General features: G+C 57.4%; 1 long non-coding RNA gene across 1 annotated transcript in view; it reads left to right on the forward strand.

Annotated features, from left to right (window-relative positions):
• LOC112411992 (uncharacterized) overlaps positions 1-12,742 on the forward strand; it is a 21,723-nt gene that overhangs the window by 688 nt on the left and 8,293 nt on the right. The window contains exon 2 of the long non-coding RNA XR_003005711.1: positions 9,271-9,471. This is a non-coding gene — a long non-coding RNA (uncharacterized LOC112411992). The remainder of the gene's footprint in view (positions 1-9,270; positions 9,472-12,742) is intronic.

Here is a 12,742-nt window from a genome sequence, read left to right on the forward strand (position 1 = left end):
AGCCTTGGGAGGGATGGGGAGCAGTGGCAAGGAGCTTGCAGATACTGCATGGCTTGAGCAAAGACCTCGGGTTCCGAAGATGTGTGCAGGGTGAGAAGCAGCGAGGTGTAGACCCCGTGCCCCCGAGGGGTCTGCCTGGGAGCAGAAGCCCTGGGAGTGAGCAGAGGGTGGGCGTGCTGGGGGTGGGCATGGCGGCCCTCCCAGGAGGACCAGGGCGCACTGAGGTCGAGTGGGAGCAGGGGTGCCCACGAGAGAGCTGGCCCAGGGTCCCCGGGCGACTGGCACGAGGGGCTCCAGCTTGGGTCTCTGAAAGGTCAAAGGGAGAGCAGAGGGTGATAGCCCAGAAGGACCCCCGACTGAAACCTGCCCAGCCATCGCCGTGGAGGGGGCCAGGTCGCGGGAAATGTGAATCTGGAGCTGGTTGCAGGAGCAGGCGGGGTGAGGGCTGTCTCCCCGGGTCATCGGAGGGGAAGGAAGGACGTGGGGCTGGCCGGAGAGGGAGGCTGCCCATTGGAGACAGAGAAAGAACGGTCAGAGGGGAAGGGACGGCCAGGCGTGGCTGGTGTCCTGGAAGCCGAGGAGGAGAGAGTTTCAAGAAAGAAGGGCCGGTCTGTCCAGTGCAGCTCCCTCAGGAAGCTGCTTGACCGTCAGAGCCGGCCTCTGAGACCCTCTGCCTGGACCCTGCCTGTTTCACCTGGTGTTTTACTAAGACCTAAATGACTTCCAGGATTTAAAAATCAGGCGATTTCAGTAAAAATGCAGTCCAGATTTCAGCTTTCCCTTTTAAAAATCTGAAGATTTGACCGGGGTGGGTTGCGGGGAGTGGGCAGAGGGTGCAGGGCCTGAGTAACAGTTCAGTGAAGGGTGCCGGGAGGCTCCCTTGCCCTGGGGGAGGCCTGGCCGTAACTGGAGGAGAGAAGGAATCAAAGCAGGGAATGGACACATGCAGGCAGGGCAGTCCACAGAGAGGACGCAGCAGACACGGCTCAAGAGTCCACACCGGCCGGCCCTGCTGGGCTCCTTGGCCTGCCCAGAGGTGCGTTGCTGCCTGGGGCCCAGGGCTCAGGGAGACTAATTCTAGGCTTTGGGAGTGGGCAGGGAGGCGATTTCCTCCCAGTGACCTCATTATACAAGTGAGGACACGGAGGCCTGGGTGGCAGTTAGCAGCTTTACCCAGTTCTCCAGGACGCTAGGCCTTCAGGGATGCCTCTTGAACCGAACGCGCCCGGGTAGCCCCCTGCCATCCTTCTAAGGACGTCACAGGTGGGGAAGGCCTCACGTGGCCCATGGGAAAATGCCAAAATACGGGAAAAGGAGCACCTGGAATTGGCCAGGGCCTGGTGGAGAGGGCCACCCCTTCCCCAGGGCCGGGGGTGCATGTTCTGGGCGGGTGCACGCTCCCTAGGCAGGCTCCTCCAGTCCTGGGGCTCCAAACACCATCCATACATTGGTGACGCCCATTTCTGTCTCTCTCCCGAGTAACAGACGCCGCGAACTGCCCACCGCTTCCCCTGGGATGTCTAAAAAGCGTCTCTTCTGTGTCATCGCTGAAACAAAAACTCCCCATTTTCTCTTGCAATCCTGCTTCTCCCCAAACGTGCAGAAAGCATGGGCCCCTCCTCATCTCTTCTTCCCTCTCCCCCCACCCATAGGTGCCTGTGTGCACTCCTCCCCCAGCTGCCGCGCTTGCCGCCCTCCCTCTCCAGGCTTTTTGTTCCTCCCACACACCAGGGGCTCCCACCTTGGGGCCTTCTCACCTGCTGTGTGGCTAGCTCCTTTCACCCAGAACCCATTCAGTGCAGCCTCCAGGCCAGCCGGGCAAAGACGCCTCTCTGGGATTCCTGTCTCGTTACCCTGCTTTATTTTCTTCTTAGCACTTAACGATCATCTGACCCTGTTTTGCCTATTTCTGGGGGGCTCCGAGAGCGTAGCTGGGTCTGCCTTGCTCCTTGCCGGCCCCCAGCCCCGGGCACACCCTGCTTGGCAACGCAGCAGCAGGAAGGTGGACTCTGGGAGTCAGGAGCTCCCCTCCCGCAAACTCCCTGTGTGACCCACCTGCCTGGGCCCCGGGTGGTCTCAGTGTTGCCATCTGTATAAGGGGTGCACGCACAAAAGGGCAGACAGAGGCACCTCCACCTCGGAGTGTTTCTGACAGCCTGGGCAGGAGCCCCGGGCGGGGAGGCCCAGAGGGCTGTGGGTTCGCCAGCCTGCTGTAGGAAAGGCCCAGTCGGCTGTGGCTGGGCTGCTGGGGTAACAGTTAAGAGGCCAAAGGGTTTGTCTCCCCAAAAGGTGTTTTAAACCGAGGTTGGCTCCAGCCTTAGCCTGGGCTGGGCCCAGTTTGGTGTTTGAAATGTAAATAAGAGGCATTAAGTGCTTTTCAGTATTTAAGGGGAGACAAAGGGGAATTCACCAGACGAGGCTGTGGGGAGGTTGCCTTTAAGATGCAAATGTGTATTGTGAAGCCCTGAATGGGGACGTGGTGAGGGCCTCTGGCCCCTCACCCCCAGGGCCGGCGGTGGGGCGGGGGCGGGACCGCCAGGCGGGAGGCTGAGATCAAAGGCGCGGACGAGTAGATGCTGACGCTTAGAGGAGGTGGAACGGGGGACTGAGCTGCCACGGCGTCCTGTCCTGTCCCCGGGGCCCCGGCTGCCCACCACCCCTGCAGACACCCCCAAGTGCTGCTGTCCTTAACGTGCAGGTTGTCAAGAAGGGACTTAGGTGCTACTCAGTGTGGAAGGAGCCAGACCTCGGCAGGACCCGCCACTGCCTGGCGCTGTGTGTCAGGGTCAGAGTGAGGGAGGCCCCCACTCTGGGGGACTGAGGACCGTGGGTGCCGAGTAAGGACCCCATCCTAGAGACGGGCCTGCAGTGCTGATCAGAGGCGCGGCGTGGAGAGTGGAGCCCGTACCCTGGGATGTGAACAGTGGCTCGGCTCCAGGAGGGGTCCTACCACCTCCCTCTTCCACTTCTGCCCGAGCTGGGGACCTTCTCCAGGACTTTTACTTTTCTTTCCTTTCATTTCTTTAAGTGCTGGGTAGTTTTTTCTTGGTGAAGTTATTTGTGGTATAAAACCCAACGGGAGTAGAAGGATGTGAAGTGAAAACAGCCTCCGCCCTTGGCCCCAGCTCGCGAGCTGTGCGCGCACAGGGCTGCCTGTCGCTGACTCTGAACACCGGGTCCACGTCCAGGTCGCCTGTCCTGACGGCTGCAGCGCCAGCCATCTGGTCGTGTCCTCCTGCGGGGCAGGCGGGGCTGTTACTAAGGTGTTTCCGTGACTGTCCTTTGTTCACGAGCCCAGAACTAGCCGCCAGATTCACTGTTATCAATCGGGTTAAGCCTTGCTGCCCCGCGGCCGTGCAGCCCTCCGAGCGCCCCTCCTCCCCGCACCCGCGTCCCCGACTTCTGTGACTCCACCCAGCCTGGTCTGTGTGTGTCCCCACCTCCTGCCCCATTTCAGGCACCGCCATCCCCCCGCCCCCGTGACCTGGCCGCCTCCTCAGGGCTTCCCGACCCCCCATCTCTTCTGGGCCGCGGCCACCAGCCTTTGGGGGTGTGAAGGGACGTGGCATCCTGCCCCCCTCACAGCCTGGCTTTGCCGTCCCCACCTTCCCCTTCCCTTCCTTTCGGCCTCTGCCCAGCCCAGCCTCCCCTGCGGGGGTCTCTGCCTGGCTGGGCCAGGTCTGGGGGGAGCAGTGGAGTTGGATGGCGTTTGGGCCCTTGTTTCAAGGACAGGGGAGCCGGCGACTCTCCTGGCCCAGGAGACGCGGGCAGGGCAGGGGTCTCCTGGGACCCAGGCTGCCCGCTCCAGTGCCCCCGGGGAGGGAGCCGGCCCAGTGGGCGAGGCCAGACTTGTCTTCCAGCCTGGGGCTGTGGTAGAGCTTGACATCTCTTCTCCAGAAGGCCCGGGGTTTGAGGCCCGAGGAGCCTGGGCCGGTTTGCGATGGAGAGACCATTTGGGGAGGGGCCCCAGCGACCAGGACAAAATGCTACAAAGAGAGAAACCATCTTCCAGCGTCGCCCTGCGGGGCAGAGGCGCCGACAAGGGAATCTCGGCTTTATCTCCTTTCTTACAAGCAGCCTCAGCTGTGGAGACGCTCCCGTGGGGGCCAGGGCGGGGAGGGGGGGACCCGCAAAGCCCTACAGGGGGCGAGAGCAGCCTGGGCCCAGGTGCCGGGCATCCACCCATCCCATGCGGCCGGGGCTGCGTTTCTGCCTGCGGTGGAAAACCGGGACCCAGGAGAGACTGGGTAAGGTCCCCAGTGACCCCTGGCCAGGAAGAGATGGCAGAGCATTTGCTGTTTACCTCATTTCAAGGCGGCCCCCCCACCCCAATTTCTAGCACTTGGTCTTACCCCACCTCTCGCTTTCTCATACCTGCCACCCCCAGGAGAGCAGGGACCCGATCAACCCATGCTGCATGAGGCCTGGCACGTAGTAGGTCCTCAATAAATATTCGTTGAATGAATGAGATGGGAGTCGAACTCTGGCGGGCTTCCTGTCCCAGTGCGAGTCTGCGCGGTCCCAGGGCCGAGCCGAGAGCCCGCGGGGCCTGCGAGGCTCGCAGATGCTCATGTCAGTGTGACTGGTGATCCCGACATTCTCTCCTGGTCAAGAACAACTCACACAGCTGCCCTGAGAGGCTGGGACTCCACTCCCTAACTGCCGTTGTCCGGGGCGGGCTGCCACCCCCCAGCCCGGGCCCCCGCCCTCCCTGCTCAGGACCCTCCAGGGCTCCCCGACCGTCCTGCAGCACTCGGGGCTGCTGACCTCTTCAGACCTTATGTCCTGGCGCCCCTGCCCTCCCCGCGGCCTCCCTCCCAGAGCCCACTTCCCACCCCTGGTTTGACTTCCATCGGCTCCTTCAGTCCTGTCATCCTCGTTCCTTTTCTCGTAAGTTTTCTGTAGCTAAAGTATCTTTTGTTTTAGCGTCTATCCCCCACCCCCAAGAGCTTGTCTGTCTTGTGTAGCATTGAATGATGAGAATCTAGAAAGGAATCTAACTTCAAACTCAGGAGTTAGGTCCGTCAGGACTCAGAATTATATTTGTGAAAGGGGGAAACAAAAGCCACCAAACCAACACCTAGTCTAGAGCTCGACATAAACGGCTCTCCAAAAATGAGTTCCCTTACTTTATTTCCCTCTAATCAGATATTAATTCCTGAACGCTTTGGGACCGTCGATGGATCCAGTGGGGAAGACCCTTCGACCCTGTCTTGTGTCCTGTCTGCCCTGTCCCCACCTTACATGCAGAAGCTGAGGTCCAGAGAAGACGCAGGGCTCACACGGTGCCACTGGATTGCGCCCCGAGTCTGATTCCTAGTGCAGGGCTCTTGCCCTTCCTGACACTTCATCTGTCCAGTTAGCCAGGGCCGGGGGAGGGGCAGCAAGGCCAAGGCTAGGTCCCAGGATGAGGACAGGTGTTCACCAAGCTCCAGCCTGGTTTGGGTGCAGAAGTCTTTCCATCCGGGCCAGGCCCCGGAGCCAGGGAACGGCGGAAGGGCAGCCGGAGGAGGCCCAAGCAGTCTTGAGGCATCTAAGCTCACTCTGGACCTGCCTGTTAGGCGCCATCTGCCCCAGAAGACTGAGAAAGCCTCAGAGTGGATCTCCCAGTTGCCACATCTTCACAGAGGCCAAGGTTTTCTCAAAGCCCCCATTGGACCCCATCAGATGCTGCCCACCCCTCAAACACGCGGGCGGCTTCCCATCACACTTAAGATAAAATACAGACATCTCTCCACGGCCTTATGCGGCTTGCCTTCCTGTCCCTGCCCTGGATAGCCGGCCCACCCCACGCGGTGTCTTTGTGCTGCTGTTCCCTCCTCCTTGGACTCTCAGGCCCTATTCCTTCTTGCCAGTCAGGTGAATAACACCTCAGGGAAGCCTTCCCTAAACACCCCGTCTGAAGTAGGGCCACCCACCCCCATCTTTCCCCATCACTTTGACAAGTTTTTCTTTAAAGGGCTTATCACTATTTGAGCTTTCGCATTTATAGCCTAGTCTCTCCTCCCCACCGGGAGTCAGCTTGTCTGGTGTGTGGGTCACCGAATTCTCTGTACTTAGCATACAGTAGATGCTCAATAAACACTTGTTTGAATAAGTGACAGAGAAAGGGCCCTCACAGGGAGTACAGAGATTCGGCCCGTTTTTTCTGCCCAAGGTATTAAACTGCTCGCCTGGAGAGCCTGGGGGTTAGCTCCAAGACAGCACCTTCCCCTGCCCTCCCCCAGACCCTAGGCCTTCGACAAGTGAGCAGTTGGCTCCAGTGGAGGAACTAGCATTTCAAACGGGAGAGAGCTTGGGGCCTTGGGGCAGCTTTCTGTGTGGGGAGCGGGGACAGTTCTCGGGAAGGACAGTCTTCACCCTTAGGGTGAGTAACGACCACGGCCGGGGTCAATCGCTGTGGAGGGGACTGAGCGGAAAGGGTCCCCGGGATGCTCGGGAAGGATGCTCGTCTCTGCGTCAGGGGGAGCGGGAGCCGGCGCCCAGCTTCTGCGTTTTCGGCTGCCCAAGTCCCCTCCGGGCTTAAGGGGCGCGCCGCGTGGTCTCACCCGCGTCCCCGGCCCTTCCGCGCTCGCCTCCCTCCCGCCCCGCCCGTGCGGCTGGACTGCCCGGCAGGTAACTGCGCTCGGCCTGCGGGCGTTGGGCGCGCGCCCCGCCCCGTCTCCATGGAGACCGCTTGCCAGCCTCCCAACAGCCCACCGGCTGCGCGGCTCCGGGGACCAGAAGCGCGGATCCTCAAGCCCGGAGACGCATGTCAACACGGGGACCCCCAGACCCCCTTCTCGACAAGCCCAGGAAGGGGCGGGGCGGGGGGAGTCTCTCGTTTAACAAAGGGTCGATGCTGGGGCAGGTTTGGGAAAAGGAATTGACCCAAAGCCTGGAGAGCTTGGACCCCTGGGTACTGTTGCTGGTCCAGGACCTGCACTGGAGCTTTCCTGCCTCAGGTCCTCCTGAGGCCTTGCTAAGGTTTCCCTGGGGTGGCACCGAGGCCAGACCCCAGGACTTCGTCCCCTGGGCACAGATCCCTCTGGTCACTCCCCACGGGGCTGCACTGGACGAGGCTCTGAGATGAGGTTCTGTGAAGGATGCTGCAAGACTCCCCCCGATGCCGCCGGGCAGCCACCAGGGAAGGCGTCCCACTGTGGGGACCGCTTGCCCCCATAGATCCCAGACAGGCTATGGCAGAAGCTCTGCAAAGCTGACCTTGGTCTTTGACATCTGCCTGGTAGGCTCAGAGAACAGCCTAGGCCACGTCTACGCCCGCCAAGGAGACCAACTGCTGGTTTCCTCCCAAGACCCGCACCCTGCACAGATTTTTAGATGTCCACAGCCCCAGTAGAGGACTGGCTAACCTGAAAGCTGACTTCTCCCGGGATATGGCCAAGTGACCGCTGGTGCACACCTGACCTGCCACTGCACCAACCGCTAGAGCTGGCTTCCAGAGTGACCTTTTAACTGGTCCTCACTGGCCACTCCCGATGCTGCCTTCAAGGCCTGTACAGTCGGCACCTGCTGGCCTTTGTATGTCAGGAATCCACGCCACCAGCCCCTGTGGTGACACCGGACACTGGGGACCAGAGCTTCGCAGATTTGCCTGATGGTAAACCACCAGAGATCTGTCCTTGTGTGGAACCACCCCACTGCACACCTCTGTGCCTTTCTTGTCCACCTGTCTGGGATGCTTTTCTATTCCGATTTTGTCCCAGGAAACAAACCAAAGTCCAAGCCAAAACAGAAGACAAAAGCATGAATTTTATCTGTCCCGGGGTTCACAGACTTCCAGGCCTACCTGGCCAGGTAGAAAATATCAATGAATGAGATGGTTTGCGAGGGACTGGTGACCTGAGGGGCACGGTGCGCCCATAAGGGGGCAATGAGCCCAGCCCCCGCTGCTATGCCAGGTAGAAGGCAGGCCCCGGGCTGCAGGATACTCTGGAGACAAGTGGCAAAACGATATTTTTTAGTCTATAATCTCTTCTTCTCTCAACATTATACAAAATTCAGATTAAAAGACTTCCCTGGTGGCACAGTGGTTAAGAATCTGCCAGCCAGTGCGGGGGACACGGGTTCGAGCCCTGGCCCAGGAAGATCCCACATGCCGTGGAACAGCTGAGCCCGTGCGCCACCACTATTGAGCCAGCGCTCTAGAGCCCGCGAGCCACAACTACTGAGCCCACGTGCTGCAACTACTGAAGCCCGCACACCTAGAGCCCGTGCTCTGCCATGAGAGAAGCCACTGCAATGAGAAGCCCGCGCACCACAATGAAGAGTAGCCCCCGCTCGCCGCAACTAGAGAAAGCCCATGCGCAGCAACGAAGACCCAACACAGCCAAAAATAAATTAAATTAAAAAAAAATTTAGATTAAAGAAAAAATTGTAAGAAGTAAGACAAGGCACGTCTGCAGCTCAGGGTTGGCCTGCCTGGCTTGCTAGCCTGGACTTCAGCGCAGATTCAGCCCTGTCTGCCCGTGATCTTATGAAAACTCCACTTAAGCCTGCTGTGTGCAGACCCCCTGGACACTGTTCTTTGCATGTGCCTGAGCCCCAGAGATCCCTCCGTGTTACTGGCCGGCTGGGGGCTCCTCAGGGTGGCGCCCTGCCTGGCCCAGCTCCCTCACCTGCTTCTCCCTGAGGAGCAAGGGCTGCCCAAAGATTCTTTACCAAACTGATCCTGCAACCAGTCTAGAAGGAGATGGAGAGGGAGGTGGGGGTCTCTGGGCCTCTCAGCACCAGGTGCCAGGCCAGCCGCAGGGTGCACTCTTCCCGCTTTGAGTTTGGCCCCAGACTTGTGAGCCGACTTTCTCAAAAGCCCCTCCCACCCCCTGGACCTAGAGGTCAGCGTGGAAAGAGCAGCACAGCAGCTTGGCTTCCAAGGCAGCTTCTGGCAGCATCCGCGCAGTACTGAGATTCCCAAACTGAGCCCTGAAAATCTGCACCTCGTTCCTGGCCCCTTTCCGGATGGTTTATGTGCTAACCAGCGATGTGCACTTGTGCATAAGCCAGCGCCCTGCTCTGGGGCCCCAGCGGGCAGCTCAGGGGCCCTGTTGCTCCGGGGAGCCCTGGGCGCCTCCAGGTCCAGGTGTGACTTCCCAGGGGGACGGTTCCTGCGCACAGTGAGGGGCGTGTGACGGTAGTTCCTCGGGCTTCAGGCCTTGACTGAGAAGGGAAGGGGGTTTCTCTCTTCCCCTTTCCGGAAACGTACAAAACAGAAGTAGAAACCAACTGCTGTGCCCTCTAATACTTGTCTGCTGCCAACCCATCATCTTGCAGGACCACGGACACTGGAACGCGATGACCGCGGTGACGCCGGCTCCTTTCCTAGTTCCCTAAGGAGCCTTGGGCCACGGCCTCTGCTGACTGGTCACAATCCAGAAGAGTGGTTCTCAGCCTGGCTGCACGCTCAGATCACCTCGTGAGCTCTAAAAACTCCCAGCGCCTTCTCCCAGGACAGTGAAATCCACAGTGCCAAAGGTAGAGCCCAGGCATGAGGATTTTTTTCTTCCAGTGTTATTGGGATATAATTGACGGGTACTAGGATTTCCGGGGGAGGATGGGGGCATTACCAGAGAAAGAATGCCTGCCTCGGGGCAGTGGAAACGCTGCCCTGCCCCCAGCGGGAGCAGGTGAGCCCTGGGGCTCCCTGTGGTCCAGGGGCAGGCTTCCCAACTTCCGGGATGCCGGGTGGGTGAGAGCCACTCCAAGTGGGGGGGAGTGGGCGGCAATCTGAGTCTGGGGCCTTTCTTGGGGGAGGGAGGGGTGCCTGACGGGGTGTTCTTTGGCCCCCTCCGCTTCCACCTCCTTCAGGTAGTGGGGCTGGCAGGCCTTGCCCACTGGCTCTTTTAGGGCTTGATGACCAAAGAAATTAGCCCCACACCACTGCGGCCTCCCACACCTCGGAAGAAGCTCGTGTTCTCTATATACACGGGGGAGCGGCAGCAGAAGTCGAGCTGGCCGAGCTGTCTCGTGTGCGGTGTGGCTTTGCCCACGCACGGGCGCTCCTGCTGAAAGGGCACCTCGCGCAGGGACATCACAGAGGATGGAGGATGTTTGCGGGCAGAGGCAGGGGCCCCTGGGGTTCTGTGAGGCTGAGCCCTCTTTTCGGGTTTCGTAAGCTGCAGGCACTGCCTTTGACTTCTTTAGCTTGGCAGTTTCCTTCCCCCCCCTTTTTAAACACAAAAATGAAATGCACGTAACAAACTTTTTTACCACTTTAACCGTTTTTAAGTGTACAATTCAGTGTCATGACATCTACTCACAGCGTAGTGAACCATCACCACTGTTCATTTCCAGAACTCTTCCGTCATTGCTAACAGAAGCTCTGTACCAACGAAAGAGTAACTCTCCGTTCCCCCACTGCCCACAACATCTATTCTATTTTCGGTTGATAGGATTTTTCCTATTCTAGTGCCTTCATCTAAGTGAAGTCATACAATATTTATTTTCCTATGTCAGGCTTATTTTACTTAGCAAAATGGCTTCAAGGTTCATCCATGTTGCAGCATTATTCCGAATTCGTTCCATTTTTGTGGCTGAATAGTATTCCATTATACATATATAAAGCACATTTTGTTTACCCATCATCTGTTGATGGACACTTGGGTTGTTTCCACCTTATAGCTATTGCAAATAATGCTGCTATGAACTTGCTATACGACCATCTCTCTGAGTCCCAGCTTTCAATTCTTTTGGGTAGATACATAGGAGTGGAATTGCTGGCTCATATGGTAACGCTACATTTAAATTTTTTAGGAATGACCAAACTATTTTCCACACAGGCACACCATTTTACATTATTTCCATGTGCACAAAGGTTCCAATTTCTCCACATCCTTGGGAACACTCATTTTCTGTTTTTTTGGGTTTGTTTCTTTTGTTTTGTTTTGGTTGCATTGGGTCTTCGTTGCTGCGCGCGGGCTTTCTCTAGTTGTGGCGAGCAGGGGCTCCTCTTGGTTGCGGTGCATGGGCTTCTCACTGCGGAGGCTTCTCTTGTTGCAGAGCACGAGCTCTAGGTGCATGGGCTTCAGTTGTTGTGGCTTGCGGGTTCTAGAGCACAGGCTCAGTAGTTGTGGCGCACGGGCTTAGTTGCTCCAGGGCATGTGGGATCTTCCTGGACCAGGACTTGAACCCGTGTCCCCTGCATTGGCAGGCGGATTCTTAACCACTGCACCACCAGGGAAGTCCCTTTGTTTTGTTTTGAGTAATAGGCATACTACTGGGTGTAAGGTGGCTTTGATTTGCATTTCCCAAATGCCTAGTGACATTGAGCATCTTTTCATGTTCTTCTTGGCCACCTGTGTATCTTCTTTGGACAGATATACAAGTCTTTTGACCATTTTTATTTATTTATTTATTTTTGCGGTACCGCTGTGGCCTGTCGCATTGCGGAGCACAGGCTCCAGACGTGCAGGCTCAGCGGCCATGGCTCATGGGCCCAGCCGCTCCGCGGCGTGTGGGATCTTCCCGGACCGGGGCACGAACCCGCGTCTCCTGCATCGGCAGGTGGACTCTCAACCGCTGCGCCACCAAGGAAGCCCTATTTTATTAATTTTGACGCTATCGTAAATGGAATTATTTTCTTAATTTTTTTAGATTGTTTATTGTTAGCATATAGAAATGCAGCTGATTTTTGTGTGTTGATTTTTGTATTCTGCGATGTTGCTGAAGTAGTTTATCATCTCTAGTTATATTGTGGACTCTTCAGGGTTTTCTACATACAAGACTGTGCCATCTGTGAACAAAGATACTTTTACGTCTTCCCTTCCAATTTGGAGGCCTTTTATTTCTGATTTGCCGTAAGTGTCCTGGATAGAGCTGCCGGTGCTCTGCGGAACGTGGTGATGGAAGGGGGCGCCCTTGTCTTGTTCCTGACCTTAGGGAAAAGGCTTTCAGTCTTTAGCCGCGAGTATGACTGTGGGGTTTTCATATGTGGGTTTTAGTATGTTGAGGCAGTTTCCTTCTATTGCTAGCTTACTCGGTGTTTGTTTCACAAAAAGGGGCTGACGTTTTAAACACTGAGATATAACTGACACCTACCATGACATTAGTTTCAGGTGTCCCGCTATTTGTATATACTGTGAAGTGATCACCACAGTAAGTGTAGTCAAATCCGTCACCATACATCGTTACAAAGTTTCTTTTTTTCTGATGAGAACTTGTAAGGTCTAGTCTCTTAGTGAAACTGCAGGGACTGCTTAGTTAAATCCGTTCCACCTGTAACCTGCCTTGACTCATCAAGGCGGTTTTAATTGTTGCTACAAAAAGACCTGCGTGTCCTCCACGCAGCCTAACAGTGTCCGGAAGCCCAGGTTCACCTGCACCCGGTTAGAGCTGAGCCGGTTGAAACCGGTTAGGACCACCGGCCCTCCAACTGGGCCTGCGCAGCTGTCCCCGGGGCGGCCTTTTGAACCTGCAGAGGCCGGGGGCCTAGTTCCACCGGCTCACACCCTGCCTCCATCACTTTGCTCCACGCCCGCCCACGCGAAGACCCCGCCCTGCTTCCTTATTCCTTATCCCGAAACCACCGGGCCCCTTGCCTGCCGGGGCGTCTGTTCTCCTGTCTCCTCGCTCGGCTTGCCGACCTCGGTATCTCAGCTTGTGGCTTGCCGCGCGTCAGGTAAGACAGCTTGTTTCAGCAACTCTGAAATATGCAGTCGAGTATGATTAACCCCGGTCGCCATCCAGGACGTTACATTCCCAGGACCAACGTTGGAACCGGAAGCCTGGCCCTCTTGCCTCATTTCAC

The sequence above is a fragment of the Neophocaena asiaeorientalis genome, unplaced genomic scaffold (genome assembly GCF_003031525.2).
Source record: "Neophocaena asiaeorientalis asiaeorientalis breed wild unplaced genomic scaffold, Neophocaena_asiaeorientalis_V1.1 scaffold433, whole genome shotgun sequence".
Classification (NCBI taxonomy): Eukaryota; Metazoa; Chordata; class Mammalia; order Artiodactyla; family Phocoenidae; genus Neophocaena; species Neophocaena asiaeorientalis.